Source organism: Phacochoerus africanus, chromosome 12 (genome assembly GCF_016906955.1).
Source record: "Phacochoerus africanus isolate WHEZ1 chromosome 12, ROS_Pafr_v1, whole genome shotgun sequence".
NCBI lineage: Eukaryota > Metazoa > Chordata > Mammalia > Artiodactyla > Suidae > Phacochoerus > Phacochoerus africanus.
In genome coordinates this window covers 8,627,578-8,647,251 of record NC_062555.1, presented here as the reverse complement: position 1 = coordinate 8,647,251, position 19,674 = coordinate 8,627,578, and the positions used below count along the sequence as shown (strand labels likewise).

Sequence of the window (19,674 nt, the reverse complement as noted above, 5' to 3'; positions counted from 1 at the left end):
TGGTGTAGGTCGCAGATGCGGCTCGGATCCTGTGTTGCTGTGGCTGCGGTGTAGGCCAGCAGCTGTAGCTCTGATTCGACCCCTAACCTGAGAACCTCCATATGCTGCAGGTGCAGCCCTAAAAAGACAAGAAAACAAAACAAAAAAAAACCCACTTACTTAGTAAATATTGAAGAGCAAGTTTTTATGGAACAGTTTCTCTAGATTTTGTTGACTTTCTCAACAAATGGTTTATCTTACCTAACACTCTTGAGGCCCCAAAACAAATTCAGATGAAAAAATATGTTAAATAGTCTCAATATTTACTACAGATCAGCATGGCAAATGGAAATATGACCAAGTCTATTATAAAACATTAGCTGTTTTCAATTGTTTCTTGAAAATGCAGAGAAAACATGTATATGAATATATAGTTATACATATATATGTACTAAATTCAGAGGTTTCCCAAACATGGTATGATATCAAAATATTTTATATTAGTCAGATATTCTCTAAGGAAATCACTAACCTCCATGGAAGTTTTAGGTACTTGACAATGGTTTCACTAAGGTGAAATTTAAAGCATATTACACAGTTTTCAATGTACAAATGTTAACAAAATATGTCAACATCATTTAAGTTTAACATGAAGCACTGCTGCCATCCTCAGACCTCCATATTCTTGGATGTTTATGTAGCACATAATTGTCAAACTTGAAGCTTGTTCTTGTTCTTTCAGAAACCCATCTGTTCAGGTGGCATTATGCCCACTGATGAATTGGCAAAAGCCAGTTTTAGGAAAGACCAAATGAGATTTTCTAACAGAGCAATAGTTCACATTTCTTCTCCAAATTAAAAATAATACCATCTTTCAAGTGACCCAGCCTAAGTGACCATCCAGTGCCACGTGACAGTTTATGCTTCTCTGCAAGAGATGCGGTAAATGGGTATCAGAAAGAAGTTGTCAACAATGTTATCCTGGAAAGTGGCATTCTGAGTTGGTACTGGGACATCAGCATGCAATCTGGAAACCAGGCAGAGTAGAAGAGCTGAAGGAAAAAAAATATGAATGAGTGGGCCAAATTACTAACAGCCTTAAACCTTGTGTATGATATACCGCTTTTGGTGGGACCATCTGAGAGCAAGAAGGGGAATATGTAAGTAAAATACTATAGAAAACCCACAGCAATTATTCGCCCCTGAAGGAGAGGATCAGCTGGTAGGACATTTGAGGGAATGCATCTCAGAAAGACAGTTGAATCTGAGAAGAATCATTTGAGCACCAAGTTGTGAGCCGTCCCCAAACAAGCATCTTGGATGTAGATACAGATGGTCTATGAACCCCTAATGTGGCTCTGCTCTGTGCACATGTGAGTGCTAGAGTCTGAATGTCTGTGCCCCCCAGCATTCATAGGTTGAAATGCTGCCCTTCTAAAATGATGGTCTTCGGGGGTGGGGCCTGTGGAAGGTCATGAGGACGGAGCCCTCAGGAATGGAGTAAGTGCCTCTGGAAAGGAGGCTCCAGAGAAATTCCTTGTCCCTTCTTATCTGGAAAGATACAGGAAAAGGTTCCCATATGGCTCAGTGGAAACTAATCTGACTAGCAACCATGAGGATGCAGGTTTGATCCCTAGCTTTGCTCAGGGGGTAAGGATCCATCCGGTGCTGCCATGAGCTGTGGTGTAGGTCGCAGATGTGGCTCAGATCTGGGGTTGCTGTGGCTGTGGTGTAGGCCGGCAGCTGCAGCTCCAATTCGATCCCTAGCCTGGGAACCTCCATATGTTGCAGGTTCAGCCTTAGAAGGGAAAAAAAAAAAAAAAGGCAGGAAAAAAATCTGTGACCTGGAAGAAAGCCCTCATCCCAACCATGCTAGCTGACATTCTGATTTTAGACTTAGAGCCTGAAGAACTAGAAGCAATACATTTTCGCTGTGTGCTGTTTATAAGCTACATAGTTGGTGATGCTTCACTATAGCAGCCTGAACAGATAAAGACAGCAAGAGATAGATCTTCTGAAGGAAAGTTAAAAACAAAATGACAAAGACATTTGTCTTTGCCAATGTGAATGCAAAAATCAAAAGGAAGCAAATTGAATAATGTCTACATCATATATTGTAGAACTCAGACCAGCATTAATGAAAGGGGGAAATGAAATATACTGAAGAGTGCTAAAGACTAAGAGCTGCAAATTTGCTTTACTTGCAGCACTTGTCATAAAGCAGAAGACATGGAAGATATAGGTTAAAATATGCATACGCTGCTATTTTTTAGGAGACTCCAACACACATTTCCTAGACCTAGATAGATGCGGGGGGGCGGGGGGGGTTAAAAAAGGTAAGGATAGCAATGTATACAACCACATTAATAAGGTAGATCTTAGAGGAAAATAGTAAACCTTACACTAATAGAGAGGAAAATGAAAACTTATTTCCTAGCGTATACGGAACATTTAGAAAAACTGGTCATATTCTGTTAAAAAATTATTAGTAATTTCCAAAAATGTGGGGGTAAAAATCATTTGACAGAGTTTCTCCTAACCAAATTCTATCCAAGCTCCCAGGAGCTTGTTTTGATTAGACCCTTTCCTTGGGCATGTTCTCAAGAGCCCCGTTTTAGGAAGACTTCTGTCAGGTTACTTTAGCAAGAATCCCTTATCCTGCACATCGGATCATCTTTCATATCTGACCAAATTCCTCCTCTCCATCTCCCTGTGATGTTTGAGCCACAGTGGGAATTCTTAAACAGATACATTTTAAGATAAATATTACTTTGTAAAACTTTTGTAAAGAACTTTAAATGTCTCAGCACAGAATACCTCCACAAAAACTAACTAAATAAATAAAACACAATCAATCGGCCTTTATGGTGACTAGCGTCCATGAGGATGCAGGTTTGATCCCTGGCCTTGCTCGGTGGGTCAAGAGTCTGCGCATTGCCATGAGCTGTGTTGTAGGTCACAGAGGCAACCCAGATCCCGAGGGGCTGGGGCTGTGGTGCAGGCTCGCAGCTGTCGCTCTGATTCTACTCCTAGCCCAGGAACTTCCACGTGCCATGGGTGGGGCCCTAAAAAGACAAAACAAAACAAAAAAATCTGATATTATTTAAAATGTTTATAGATGATAGGAAATGCAGGAAAACAGCTGTAATAAATTGAGTATAATGTTGAACAAAAATCTGGAAAAGATGACACACACACACACAACAATTATTACAATGTATTATTACTGAAGCCAAATAAAAAAATAAAGCAATAGTAAACTGTATCCTATAGTAAATTTTAAAGCTTATATCTCATGACCAAATAGAATAATTGTAAAAGTGAAAAGATAGTTCAATGTAACTGGGCTTATAAGTATATCTTGAAAATCTTTGATCTCCATTAATGCCTACAATGCATTTGATAAACACATTATTGATTGATACATGTGATACATGTACAAATGTATTTGATAAATGCATTGATAAATGATTGATAAATACATGATTGATACATACCTATTGCTGATTAATTTTCGATAAGTTAGGAGTCAATTAAAAATCCTTTAAAAGATAAAATATATGATTTGCCACCTAAAAGACAATGCTGTACTTAATATCCATAAAGCATTTCAATTAAAATCAGAACCAGATAAATAAACCCGCAATTGGTACTACTTTTTGACGTGTTAATAAATTCACAGATAACCTGATTGTTCATTTGAAAAACTCAAGAAAATCAGTGGATAAACACATGGTAACAGAACTTAGTAACATTGCAGAAAATAATAAAACATTACTAATTCGATAAACTGAAATATTCAGATAATAATTAGTTAGAAGTAATGGATTAAGGTGCAAGATTTATAACACAAAGAAAAATGCAAAACACACATACAAAATTATAAGCCACTCCTGAAAATGACAAAAATAGACTGATAAATGGCATGGTGCTTTGTTTTGAACTGGAATATTCAAAGTTAAAAATATATCATTTTTCCTGAAGTTAATGTGTAAGTTTAATTCAATTTTTATTAAAGAACCAGATGTGTCATTTTTTTGTCTCCTAGAGAAAGTGATGTTAATTATAAAAATTTTAAGGAAAAAAATCAAAGAAAATAAGAATGAAAACACCTCTCTGTATATGAATACATATTTTAAAATGTATATAATTAAAACAGTGTAGTTTAGATGTATGAATACAGAGACCATTGGAACAGGAAAAAATCAAGTATATATTAAAATTTAGTATGTAAGGATAGAATATTAATTCAATGGGGAGGGGTAGAATTTTCAATAAATGGCATTGTGTCATCAGAATAGCCATTTGAAAAATAAAGTGTATACACACACATATACATGTATAGGTATACACATGTACATACATATATATACATTTTTTTTGTCTTTTTAGGGCCATATCCATGGCATATGGAGGTTCCCAGGCTAGAGGTCAAATCAGAGCTCCAACAGCTGGCCTAAGCCAACAGCCACACCAACGCCAGATCAGAGCTGCACCTGAGACCTACACCACAGCTGACAGCAATGATCACAGATCTTCGTCTGTGACCTACACCACAGCTCATGGCAATGCTGGATCCTTAACCCACTGAGTGAGGCCAGGGATCGAACCTCTGTCCTTAGGGATACTAGTCAGAACACTGCTGCTGAGCCACAATGGGAACTCCTAAAGCGTATCTGAGGAAATATTCCTAACAAATTTGAGACATGAATATTTAATAAAGTGAAAAGAATTGACTACAAAAATAATGAATGAAAATGCAGGAATGGGAAAAAGCATTCCTAACCATGGCTAAAAGTCCAAAAGTAACACAATAAAAGATGAATTAGACAATATAAAAAGAGCTTTTTTTTTTTTTTTAGCACAAAACACCGCAAATAAATTTTGCATTGTGGAGAGATGTTTGCAACTTATATTACGGACAAGTGACTAATAACTGTAATGTTCCAAGAGCTTCTAAAAATCAAGCAAGAAACAAGATGCAAGCATAGAAAGATAAGAGGGTTTATATAGGAAAAGACAAAAAAATATATATAAATTGAAAAGGCTTTCAATCTAAATCATAGTATGAGAAGCACAAATTTAAGATATATTGATGTATCACCTTGTTGTTATTATGGACTTTGCCAAAATTCACAAGTTTGAAAACCCTGGCAAAGCTGTGGGTACACTTGAAGAAAATAGGTCCTCTGATATATTGTTGCTCAAAGGGCAAAAATGATAAAACTGTGGGGAGAAATTTGGCAGTTATTAGCAAGAATTGACTCTGCAGCCAACTTTGAGAATGTATTCCAAAGAAACAATGGCTAAAATATGCTAAAGGTGTCTCACTGTGGCTTTTTAATAATATGTGTAACAACACAAATGCCTAATCGATAGGAATTGATTATATAAGAAAGTAGAATGATTTCTGCACACAAACATGGCCAAGGCAAAGTGGATAAAATTGTGTTTCACAAGAGGGACTTTTTTTTATAAGAAAAGGGGTGATATAAACATATGGATGGGAGTTCCCGTCGTGGCGCAGTGGTTAACGAATCCGACTAGGAACCATGAGGTTGCGGGTTCGGTCCCTGCCCTTGCTCAGTGGGTTAACGATCCGGCGTTGCCGTGAGCTGTGGTGTAGATTGCAGATGCGACTCGGATCCCGCGTTGCTGTGGCTCTGGCGTAGGCCGGTGGCTACAGCTCCGATTCAACCCCTGGCCTGGGAACCTCCATATGCCGCGGGAGCAGCCCAAGAAATAGCAGCAACAACAACAACAACAATAACAACAACAAAAAAAAAGACAAAAAAAAATATATATGGATGGATTTATGTTTTATTTGGGGAAAAAAAAAAAACACTGGAAGGATTAATCAAACTCTTATATCTACATTTACCTAAAAGGAAGGGGAGAGAACAGAATGAAAGGAACTTTCAGAATAAAGACTTCCCTGTATATACTTTGTTAAAGTTTTTTTTAACACTAAAATAAGATCTTTTATAATGATCTTATTTAATTATAAAAATCTATCAAATCCAATAGAAAAAAAATCATCAACCCTTAAGAATTAAAATTAAGCCAATTGTTGGAGTTTCCACTGTGGCTCAGTGGTTAATGAATCTGATTAGGAACCATGAGATTGCAGGTTCGGTTACTGGCCTCACTCAGTGGGTTAAGGATCCAGCATTGCCATGAGCTGTGGTGTAGATCACAGATGAAGCTCGGATCTGGCATTGTGGCTGTGGTGTAGGTCAATGGCTTTAGCTCTAATCAGACCCCTAGCCTGGGAACCTCCGTATGCTGTGGGTGTGGCCGTAGAAAAGACAAAAAGAAAAAAAAAAAGAAAAAAAGAAAAAGCCACTTTTTTTTATCAAGTAACTGTTTATTGTTTGTAAAAGTAGCTCTTTTAATTGACCTATGAAGACAGTATTTTATTTTATTTTTGTTTTAAAAAAAATTTTTTTTATTAGGGCTGAACCTGTGGCACATGGAAGTTCCCAGGGTAGGGGTCGAATTGGAGCTACAGCTGCTAGCCTACCCCACAGCCACAGCAATGCTGGATCCTTAACCCACTGAGTGAGGCCAGGGATTTAACCCACGTCCTCCTGGATACTAGTCAGGTTCATTAACCACTGAGCCACAGTGGGAACTTCTTGAGCACAGTGTTTTAAATGTAAGACCATTTTTGGAATACTCTACAGACAAATAAAGGTACAAAGAATCAGCAAACTTCATTCTTTAGTCTATTTGTAGGTAGGAATATTAACGGTCGCAGTACAGTTTTATATAGCATATGAGATAAATATGGGTATATGAGTATGTATTATACAAGTCTTTCTAATTTGAGTATATTTGAAAATTTCATTTAAAAAATATCATGGCATGAATGTTTGCAACTATCTATGGTTGGCCCATGTTGAAACATACCTGGTTATAACAATTTTTTATTAAGTAACTAGTAAATTCATGACTCTAATATTATGGCTAATATGAAATTCTAAATGCTTTAATAGCTCTCAGATGATTTAATTTGCAAATTACCTCTAAATCCAAGCTCAGCCTCTCTGCATTCATATTGTTTTCTACAGATTTTGGTATTTAGAAGGAAGCTTACTATAATCTTCAATTAGGCAATATACATTAAGTTCAAAATACTGGTTCAACTGATTTATTGGACATTAGTTTTGCATTTTGGAGATGTAAGAGAGCCATTTAAATATGTGAAAAGAATCATCTACACCATGTCTCTCTTGCCTAGTAGTGAATTTTCACATTACTGGAGGTGTCCAACATTAATTTTTAAAATATATGTCCTTGAGCAGAATAGATGATTAGGCCACTAGAATGGATTCTTTTACTGAAGTATGTGGTTATGTATGAAAAAAAATGTAGAATTAATTATTATGGTTTATATTTAAGTGTATCAACTACTACTGCGAAAGAGATTTAGGTTCTAATGTCAGCTTCTACTTAGTAATATGATGGTCTTAAATGTATAACTTAAGATTCCTATGTAACATGAGCATAGTAATCGCTCCTTCAAAGTGTGGCTATAAGCATAAAAGAGTTAATATCTATGAAAGACAATATTATGATAATAATTCAAATGTTGCTGGCATGCTATTAGTTTTGATTCATCACAATTTATTAGAACTACCTAAAGCAACTCATTACATATCTGGACATTTTTGGTAATTTTAGGTATTTTGTCTTATTTGTAATGAACCTAAGCCTGGATTTCTACTTCTTTAACAATCTCCTTCTTTTATAAATTCATTAACACTAGCCATAATTTGGGTCCACATACAGAAATTAAAGATCTTCCCAAAAAGTCCTTAAAATATTATATCCCCATAATCTTCACTCTTCTGGTGAAATATTCCACATCATTTATTTCTTATTAATAGGATTTCTATTGATTCCTATCTCACCCAAAAAAGGAGAAGTAGCACATGATAATTTAAAAAATTAAGTTAACCTTATTCCTAAAGGAACTAGAAAAGGACAAAAAAAGCACAAAACCCAAAGTTAGAAAAAGGAAATAAATAATAAAGATTAGAGCTGAAATCAATGAAACAGAGACCAAAAAAAAAAATATTAACATAACAAAAAGATGGTTCTTTGAAAAGGTAAACAAAATTAATAAACATATAGCCAGACTAGACTCACCAGGAATAAAAAATGGAGGGTGCCCCAATCAATAAAATCAGAAAAGGAAAAGAAGTTACAACTAACAATACAGAAATACAAAAGATCATGAGAGACTACTGCAAACAGCTATATGCCAATAAAATTGGTAATCTAGAAGAAATGGTCAAATTCTTGGAAAGGTACAATCTCTCAATACTAAACCCAAAAGAAATAGAAAATATGAACAGACCACTTACCAGTATTAAAATTGAACCAGTAATTAAAAATTCTCAACAAACAAAAGTCCAGGACCAGATGACATCATAGATGAAGTCTACCAAACATTTAGGGAAGTGTAAACATTTATCCTTCTCAAACTATTCCAAAAAACTGCAGAGGAAAGAATACTTCTGAACTCATTCTATAAGGCCAGCATCACCCTGATACCCAAACCAGACAAAAAATATCACACATACAAAAAAGAAAATTACAGCTAATATCACTGATGAACATTGATGCAAAAACTGTCAACAAAATTCTCGCAAACTGAATCCAACAATACATTAAAGGGACCATAAATCATGATCAAGTGAGATTTATCCCATGGGTGCAAGGATTTTTCAGTATCTACAAATCAATGTGATATGCCACATTAACAAATTGAAAAAAATTAAAAAAAAGATCATCTCAATAGATGCAGAAAAAGTTTTTGACAAAATTCAACATCCATTTATGATAGAAACTCTCCAAAATATGGGCATAGAGGGAACATACATCAACATAATAAAGGCATTACATGACAAACCAAAAACTAACATCATATTCAAAAACATATGGCAAAAGCTGAAAGTATTTGCTCTAAGACCAAAAACAAGACAAGGATGTCCACTCCTGCCACTTTTAGCCAACAAATTTTTGGAAGTCCTAGCCATAGCAATCACATAAGAAAACGAACAAAAGGAATCTAAATGTGAAAGGAAGAAATAAAACTGCTACTCTTTGCAGATGACATGTTCTATAATATAAAATCCTAAGGAAACTAGCAGAAAACTACTCTTGCTCATTAATTAATTGGGAAAAATTGTGGAATACAAAACTAGATACATAACATACAGAAATCTGTTTCATTTCTATACATTAATAATGAACTAGCAAAGAGAGAAATTAAGGAAACAGTCTGATTTACCACCATATTAAAAAAGTATAATACCTAGGAATAAGCCTGCCTAAGGAGGTAAAAGACCTGGGTGTGGAAAACTAGGACATTGATGAAGATAACTAAAGATGATACAGATAGAAATATATACCATGTCAATCGAATGGAAGAATTAATATTGTTATAATGACCATGTTATCCAAGGCAATTTAAAGATTCAATATAATCCTTAACAAAAAACCAAGGACAGTTTTCATAGAATTAGGACAAATAATTTAAAAAAAATTATGGAAACAGAAATGATTCCCAAGTAGTCAAAACAATCTTGAGAAAGAAGAACAGAGCTGGAAAAATCACACTCCCAGACTTTAATCTATACTACAAAGCTATAGTAATCAAAACAATATGGTCACAAAAACAGACACATAGATCAATGGAAGACTACAGAGTCCAGAGCTAAACCTTTGCAATTATGGTCATTAATCTATGACAAAAGAGGCAAGAATACACAGTGGAGATGAGATAGTGTCTTTAATACATGCTGCTAGGAAAACTAGAGAACTACCTGTAAAAGAATGAAATTAGAAAACTTTCCTACACCAGACATACAAAAATTAACTCAAAATAGTTTAAAGCTATAAATTTAATACTGGAAACCATAAACTCCTAGAGGAAAACAGGAAAAAACACTCTTTGACATAAATTGTAGCGATATTTTTCTGGATCTGTACCTTAAAGCAAAAGTAAAAAAGAGCAAAAATAAACAAGTGGGACCTAATTAAACTCAAAAGGTTTTGCACAACCAAGAAAAGCACTGACAAAATAAAAAGACAACCTACCGAATGATAGAAAATATTGGCAAATTATATTTTTGATAAATGGTTAATATTCAAAATATGCAAACAGCACATACAACTCAACATTAAAAAAAATCAAACAATATGATTAAAAAATGGATAGAATATCTGAATAGACATTATTCCAAGGAGTACAGGAGATGGCCCATAGGCACATGAAAGGATGCTCAACATTGCTAATCATCAGTAAAATGCAAATAAAAACCACAATGAGATATTGCCTTACACCTGTCAGAGAGAAAAAAGTGTACAAATAACAAAAGTTGGTGAAGCATGAAGAAAACGGCAGCCTCATACACTGTTAGTGGGAATTTAAATTGGTGCAGCCACTTCCAAAAATAGGTCTCAAAAAAAAAATCCTAAAAATAGGAGTTCCCATCGTGGCTCAGTGGGTAACGAATCCAACTAGGAACAATGAGGCCGTGGGTTCGATCCCTGGCCTCACTCAGTGGGTTAAGGATCTGGAGTTGCTGTGAGCTGTGGGGTAGGTCGAAGCAGCGGCTTGAATCCCATGTTGCTGGGGCTGTGGCGTAGGCTGGCGGCTACAGCTCCGATAGACCGCTAACCTGGGAACTTCCATATGCTGCGGGTCTGGCCCTAGAAAAGGCAAAAAAATAAAATAAAAAATAAAAAAAATAAAAAATACAACAAAAAGCAAACATAACAAAAAATTAGCAGATTCACAGTTATAGAGAACAAACTAGTGGTTACCAGTGGAGAAAAGGATGTGGGGAGGGGTGGTGGAGGGGTAACGGATTTTAAAAATAAAACAAAAAACAAATTCGAACTAATTTTATTTAAGAATATTTTATAAATATTAGACCATCTCATGGTACAACTGCAAAATGACACAAAACAAGAGCTAGGGATCACTATTTCAGAGTGGCTTTCATTACAACGAAGTGAAAGGGAAAACAAAAGTTAATGGGCTTAAGTAATCAAAGACAAAAGTAGGAAACTAATGGCCCATGGACACCACCATGAATATTTGGAGTTTTTACTCCTTTTCTCCTGGACATGTAAAAAATAATTCTTTTATTTTTCAAAGATTTCACATTTGCTTGGAAGGTGCAGATCAATGCTGCTTCTTCCTTCTATGCTGAGAATATATGCTACAGACAACAGGGGAAAGCAAATGAAAAAATGCCATTGTAAATCTTAATTTTATTACGAATTTTGCTGTTTATTTTTTTATTTTTTAATTTGAAGGAAACATGACATATTGAGGGAAAGGAAAGCATGAGTTTTGGAGTCAGGTGTATGTGAGGGCGTATCCTGACAGCTTTTTTTCCCTCTACCTGATAACCACAGGATTTTGCTTTTTGAGGTTTCTTTTTTCTTTCTTTCTTTTTTTTTTTTTTAGAAAGTATTGTTGATTTACAGTGTTGTGTCAATTTCTGCTGTACAGCATAGGGACCCAGTCATACATAGACATACATTTTTCTTACACTATTTTTCATCATGTTCTTTCCCAAGAGATTGGATATAGTTCCCTCTGCTATATAATCATTTCCATTTCTAAAACAGACTAAAAAATATCCTACTTGCAACTGCCTGAGAAGATTAAAAAATACAGTTCCTCTCTATAGTTTGACAGAACACATGACATATACAATAAATTCTGGTTTCCTCTCCTTTCCTTTTTTTTTCTTAGGGCCCAACAGTAAATGACTGGGTTTTTAAAATTTTCTTGTTAGAATTTCATAGACATTAAATTTCACCCCGGGAACCTGATATTAGTCAAACTGTTTTCTAATGGAAATTGTAATCAAGATAGATGGGATTATTGAAGATAGTAGTTGGTTATCCTTTACAAGAACCAGATAAAGAGAAGCCATTCATAAATCGCTTCTAGTTCTTCTCAAGAGGGGAACAGTACTTCATGTAGGCAAAAGCTTTTGCTGCAGTGAAGCACGTGAGGCAGCTTAAATCTGCAGTTTAAATGATCATAACTGCTCTGTTATGCACCCTTTGTCTTAATCTCTTATTTCGAAACAGAACATATAACTAGGGATGTCCGCAGACTAGCTTATGCTACTTTCAAGTTTTGCAAGTCATGGATTGTTAAGATCTAAGTTATTTTGACAAGGCCATTCAATTTAGATGGAAAATAAGCCCATTTCTTTCCTCTAGGAAAGCAATTTAAATTTCTGCTTTTTTTAAAAAATTTTACATGACTAAAATGCTTTTGTGATGTTCACGTTATTTACCTTCTTTGAAACTTTTAGAGTGTGTCTTAAGAAAGGATAATACAGTCTCAACTTCAATTGTAAATCTCTGTCCGTTACACAAGTTGATCAGAATTCTATGCAAAAATATTCAGATTTAAAAACCGAGATTTTATTCAACCAGCTAAAAAAATTGTGTTCCAATGTTACTTTCATCCACATTTTTTTAAACCAGCTGTGGCTCATAAGCATGACATGAATGCCAAAGGACATTCACCCACTTCGTAAAAACCAAATATGATTTTGAAATGATTCAACATTCTGAGTCTGTTAGAAAGTGAAAAGGATTAACGATGGTAGGCATAAAAAGATGTGATTATTTCACATAGAAATCATGCAGCTGTACCTTTTACAACTCAACTGCTGTGGTAGTTTATGTACATTAAAAGCACATATTGGAAGATGCTTTCACACAGCATGAGAAACAGAGGACAATAAAACAACCAAAAAAAAATCATGACTGTAATTTTATTCTATGATTAGTTCATAAGGTAGGAAGAGGTAATTGTGATTTGGACCTCAATACTATGTATTTCTCTGTCTTAGTTTTCAAGTCATCGAAACTGCATCCACGACAGACAGAAAGTACTTTCAACTATTGTCTTTTCATGTGGATTCTCTCAATTGGCATTCTCATGTATATAGTTATTGGGCAAAGAGGTAAGGCTTTCAAAGTGTTAGAACCAAAAGCAGTGGATACAAGCATGAGTAAAAGAATGCCAGGGCCAGATCAATAGGATGATGCGACAGATGATTCCTTGCAATTTTTTTTTTTTTCTGTTATGGATACAAACATGCACACATGGATTAACGGTCCCTTGTAAAGAAGAACAATGCATGATTCCCTTTAACTTGGTATTGAAAATGAAAATGTTTCGGTCAGTGGAATAATTTGAGCCAGGTATGCTGAGATTCAGGACAAGTTTTGAGAGGCACCAGAAAGGTACTCTGTTTTTTTTTGTTTTTTGGGTTTTTTTTGGTTTTTTGCCTTTGCTCTCTGCCAGGAGGACAGCATGTTCCAAAGAAAGCCTTCTTCCTCTTGAGTCCCAGAATGAGGAGACCCTCAGAGCAAAATCACAGGGGGTCCTCAGTCGAAACAAATAATACTAAGGAGACACAAGCATTACAGTCACAATGTCCTGAGATTTGAGGGTCTTTCTTTTTAAACTACAATGAAGAACTTTGATGTTGGCTCTGTTTATTTTAGTTTATCATTGCTACTGCCATTGGACAAGGATACCATTCCACTCAGCAACAAAATGTGCATTTATGGCAAATGTCTTCCCGGTCATTCAACTTCCTTATACCTGAAAACCTGATGTTGACTGTCGGTTTCGCTTTCTACGCAAACTACCATTTGAGTAGAAACTCTTTGTAAGGGAATAGCCAGTGCAAACATACCTGAAATGTAATTGTACGTTTTACATCTGATGTATCATTATAGCTAAAAATGTTATCCTATTTTTGGTAATAACAGGTCACATTTTTCTTTGTGCTACTTTTACCATATTTTAAATATCTCTGTCTTTCTGAAGTTTTGTTTCACTTGTCACAGTGTTTACTCGCATTACTAATGATCACCCTTCCTTAGTTTAATGTGTTAAAAGGTATAAATCCTGGTGATATGTATCTTTCCACTAATACAGATGTGTATAAAAAAGAGTGTTTTAGAAACATATAGAAGGAAAAAAATTGTATAAATATAGACTTCTGACAAGGAGTAGAACCAAATATATAAAGACAGTAAAAAACAAACATGTTGGCTTAATACCAATTGGAATCTGCAAGATATTATGGGAAGGAAATAGCTAGCCTTATGCAGCTTTGGCAAAGCAATTTAAGATGTTTTGCAAAACACTCTAAAGGAAAGCAATGGATCTTATGGTTATTAAAACTCTACCCCCCCCTCTGCAAAAACCTGAAAAAATTTTAAACAAAAAGGGCCCAGATCCAAGAGTCTTTAGAGAACGATGTCATAAAAAAAAAAAGAGGAACTGAAAATGTATAATTCCAAGGATAGAATATACCCTAGTAAAATATAATCAACTTCTATTTTGGAGCAATTTACAAACAATGCGATAATGAACACTTTGTTAGATGTAGTTATAGTGCCTGCAATTATTTTGGTAAGATTAATTCTCAGAAGTGAGATTTCTGGAACAGTTAAGTACACTCTAAATTTATACAGATACTCTAAATAGTGCTGTCCACACTTAATGTGCCTATAAATCCCCTGAAGATTTTGTTAACGTGTAGATTCTGATTCATTAATCTGGGATGGAATCTGAGATTCTGCATTTCTAACAAGTTCTAAGGTGATACTGATGCCTTTGAACCATGGACCACACTCAAGTAATATGGCCACTAAACCACAGTAAATTTTGCTACCAAGGCAAATGCCTGTCATTATCAGTGCCCTGTGTGTTCTTTTAAGGAAAGTCCTGAATCTTTGCAGTTTTATAGGTAACTCAGTACATATTTGTCAAATCAATGGACAGGTGATTTTATCGGTCTCGTCAAAGTGCTATAAAGAAAAATAAGAACAAATATAATCAAATTTGTGAAATTCTAAAGCTTAGCATTTATCTTTTGACTTAGTTGCCAAGAATGCCATTATTAAGATCAACGGACATAGCAATTTTAATTTCATTTTCACCTTTGTTATCTTTATTATTTTAATAAATGGGTTCAAATCATTTTAGTATGTGACTGTCTTATAAACCATTAAGTGAATTAACAATATTACTTGAATTTCCAAGTCTTTGTCTTATTTACCAGAGAAACATGAGAGGGCTAGAGATGATAGAATGAAAGAGAGAAAGCAGAGACAGAGCGAGAGAAAAGACAAAAAGATGAGCAAATAGAATTAATCTCAAGTAGTAGGAGTATGAGTAAATATTTGGCTTTAAGTACCACTATGGCAATCTTTTCTCTGCATCTGTGCCATTATGGTAATAATTCCCTGGGATAGAAAGCTTCAGAAAACTGTTCTTTTCCTTCTTTCAGTTCTTCTTATTAAATAGAATACGTATTCTTGTAGAGGAGATAGTTCTATGTATTTTAAAGTAATTATTCATATTTGCTTAAGAAACAAAGTGTGTGTATATAAATATATATATATGTAACCACATTAACTTATTTAAATTATATTACAGATAAACTAAAATAAAAGGAATGTGCACTTCCTAAGAAGAGACCATGTGAAAATGAGAAAAGCAGCTATTAATATATTTTGAAAGAAGATGGTGCATGACATAGAGTTAAAAACATTGCAAATTCTCTATGCAATGGAATTTGCATAGATAAAAGGGAGAATTGAGTATTTCTGAAATTTAATGAGGATATTTGGATTTTCTATACTTCCAGTGTAAGAAAATAAGAAAAAAAAAATAGAATATTCTATCATATTCTAGTTTAGTTATCTCTGTTTTTTTTTTCCTTGAGAGATATACACACAAAAATATATATCATAAAATTTTGGCTAAATAAGTTACCTTGTGGGTATAGTTAGTTACAGAGCATGTAGTCACTGAGGTAGTATTTGATATCTTAGATAATTACCCTAGAAAGTTAATGTTATTATGGATATCAATTACACAGATTTTCACTTCAACAACAAAGAAAATGTTTTCTGTATTTAACAAAATTAAATATCTGACAACATGCTGAAGTTGACCAAGCAGTAACTACAAATACATTCTCAGAAGAAGCACTTTCAGAAAAAAATTCCAAACTAAATCTGTAAGTGAAAAAAAAAAAAAAAAAGGTAACTATGTCTGCTAAAAATTTAATTATGGCTTTTGAAACTCTGTGCATTCAAAATCCAGTGGTCAAAATGAAACTGTTTTTATGCTGCTCAGAATGAAAAATACTCTTCACAGTTGTAAATAAACAGTGCTTAATACATTACCTATTAGCTGCTGGAATGAATTTTGGTCCAACAACAGCAGCAACAACAATCACAATAAAACAAAACTTTGCTGTCCTGAAAAGAGTATTTTAGAGGGAAGGTATTTTGCCTAAACAGTCCCTACTGTATCCAAATTCCTGACTCCGCCCACAGAGATGCAACGAGTGATAGGCCGGGTGTGGGGAAGAGAGCAGCGCGCCTCTTCCGCTTCCCCTTTAGGTGTGTGGTCAGGAGGAGCAGAGAAGCACCCAGTCTGATCTTCAGGGAGCCAAGCCTAACCAAGGAGGTGCTCACAATTTATGTGACTCTAGGGGGCTCAGGCCTTTGCTACAACTGGTTCGACAAATCTGAGTAATTCTGGAGATGAGGATCAGGCCACATTTAAAGTTACGATAAATATGTGATTGCAATATTTTTATACATTTTGAATGAATGTTTTAGTTTTCGTCTTCCTCAGTCCTTTTTCAATTGATCCAGAACTCCGAGCTGGTATTTTTTATCGATGCCCTCCTTTTACTCAGTAAGACCAACAATTTTAAGGTCTTTTTATTTTCATTCACTCATTTTTTTTTTTTTTAGTATTTCTATATTCAGCACGCAGATACACTTTTATTTCAGTGTTTGTCATATATTGTATTATAATGAAATACATTATAAAAACAGTCATGAAATATATTCCACGGCTAGAAATCAATATATCCCAGGAGTGCAATCTTTTTCAAGATTGATTCTTTGAATTGAGCAGCTTATTTTAGATTTTTAAACAGTGATGGAGTTTAGATATCATTATCCCAAATAGAAGCAAGCTAAATTACTGTATTGATAAATAGTCTGGAAGCTATAAGATGAAACAAATGGGGAAAGTGATATGTATTGAAGAAGGTTTTTTATAATTTATTTTTCTCTATAGGAAGGTAATTCAATCACTGGCTTTATCTATCATAAAATATGCCATTAAAAGGCTTCAAATATGCAATCCCAAGTTTTATGTCTAAGTCAAGAGTGTGATGTACTAAATAACTCTTGGGGAAAAAGACATTTTTCATTTATGTCCTTTTCATCACCTTAATACTGGTAGAGAGTATTTTACACTCAATTTGTTTTAGAAAAGACTTAAATTTTGTTGAAGATCTAGTTACTTAGGAAGCATCTACTTCTAAAATAACTGGCTTTTTGTTAAAAAAAAAAACATTCGTTTCTATATATCAGTGTGTTAATATTAGAATTGTTTCTTGGTATTGGTCAACTAAGGCGAGAGAGAGGGTTTGCTCAAATTAAATACCACCGATATCAATTTTTAAAGAAATAAGGTAATGCAATTTCATGTTCAGTCAGGTAAAACATATGAAGCTAAAACACACTTACAGCAGCAAAAAAGGGTTGGTGTAATTACAACAGCAATAATTTTTAAATTGCCTGAAATCAACTTGGTATGCGTGTTAATTGCAAATAGTTCGTATCCTTAAGCTACTGGACTAATTTCATGCACTTTAGCTAAATTATTAACAGTATCCAACAGAGAGATTCCTGAAGGAAAATATAAGCAGCACTCAAAGGAGAAAGTAGAATTCCAACAGAAAATACCAGCAACATTAAATCCAAGGAATAATCAGAGATTAGAAGGCAAGGGAGGACAGCAACTCTACTCTCCCAGTCCCCCACCACCATCCTTTAAACGTCTAGTTCAAGTCTGCCTGAATAAGACCTTGAAATAATTGAAGTAAAGCATATTGTCACCATTCGAAATCAACCTGAAGAAGCGATTTATCGCAAAGGTTTTTACAAATCAGGCTTGTAAAAACAAAATCTTAAGACAGGAATGTGGCACCCATAATGCCACAACAATGAGACACATCAAAATGTCACTGTAATTTTGCTGCTAGGAAACAAAACCGTCCTTGAGAATCACTTGTGCTTTTTGATTTCTGCACCTCCCCCCCCCCATCCCTTCCTTCCTTTCTTATTGAGGAATATAGCTTATGTTCTGAAATTCCTCTGGACACTCCGCATTGTTGATATAATGATCATGAAACCAAGTATGTGTTTCAAGACCACTGGATTTTTTTAAAAAGAGAGATTATCGAAATAATTTTCATTTTTATTTCAGATTTTATTGAATTGATAATCATCATCATTACGAAGCCCAAAAGACAGTGTTCGCAGAATCATTTTTCACAGTCATGAAGCTATTTCGTCATTGTCTTGCTGTCCACACTGGTGTGGTAACAACAGCAATAGCATACAGGACGGCATGTTTATGCCAAGGACATTTTTCTACACTTACACTAATCCTCCCATGACCCTGTCACAGGGTTATTACTCTCCCTCTTTCTACTAAATGCAACTAAAACTCAGTGAAGTTACTTAACAGTTATTAAAGCCTCACAATTGGTTTTAAAAAAAAGGAGCATCAGGATTCAATACCAGTCTTGTCTGATCTGTTTATCTCATCATTTTAATATTAATCATTGAGAGAGGAAGGTAATAGAGAGAGAGTATGTATACCTGGCTCCCCTTTTCTGTCTGCTAGAACCCCCTACATCTTCCACCTTAATTCCTTAGGATTACACGGAAGGCTTATTGCTTTGGTGTGTCCAGAGAGCTACTCGTTTTCCACCCTCTCTAGGCTTTGTTCACCTGCTCTCTCTTTCATCCTAATTCTTTCTTATTTGGAATCTATTTGTATGGTCAGTGTTGGCTCTCTGGATGTGCTTCTATCACGTTGTATTCTTCCTGAATTAAATATTAGTTGTCCTCCATATATATTATACTTCTGACATGTATCCAATGGACTGAGCAGCCTCAGCCTCCTAGCAAGTGTAGCTGCACTTACTTATTCATTTAACAATAATTAATGAGAACCTATTGTGTGCCTAGAGCTAACATAACTATAGGGGTAAAGTAGTGACCAATATAGGCAAGTTCTCGTTTTCAAAAAAGTATGCCAGAATGACAGATAACAACACAGGAAACAAATAAATAACATTTTTTTCCACAGAATAAATTCTATGAAGAATGCAAAGGAGTTATGAAATAGTAGAGAATATTGATTTTCTATGGGCATTGTTGCTGGTAGGATGATTAGGAAAGGTCTCTCTGAGAAAGTAACATATGAAGAGAAAAATGTGAAGTTTCCTTGTGGCTGAAAAGTGGAGCATGATGAGGAGGGGGAAAAGATAAGTTCTGAGATGACATTCAGTACCAGATCATCCATGTGGATTTCATATAAAGTGGCTAATTATAGGTTTTGATTAAAACAGGAAATGATGAATGGATTAAGAGGATGTGGTACATATATACAATGGAATACTACTCAGCCATAAAAAAGAACAAGATGCTGCCATTTGTAGCAACCATGGGTACAACTAGAGATTATCATACTAAATGAATTAAATCAGAAAGATAAAGGAAAATACCATCCATTAGATG

At 34.8% G+C, this 19,674-nt stretch overlaps 1 protein-coding gene across 1 annotated transcript in view; it reads right to left on the bottom strand.

The window, feature by feature from the left end:
- The window catches only part of BRINP3 (BMP/retinoic acid inducible neural specific 3), a 195,530-nt gene that overhangs the window by 169,077 nt on the left and 6,779 nt on the right, over positions 1-19,674 (bottom strand). The window lies entirely within an intron of this gene.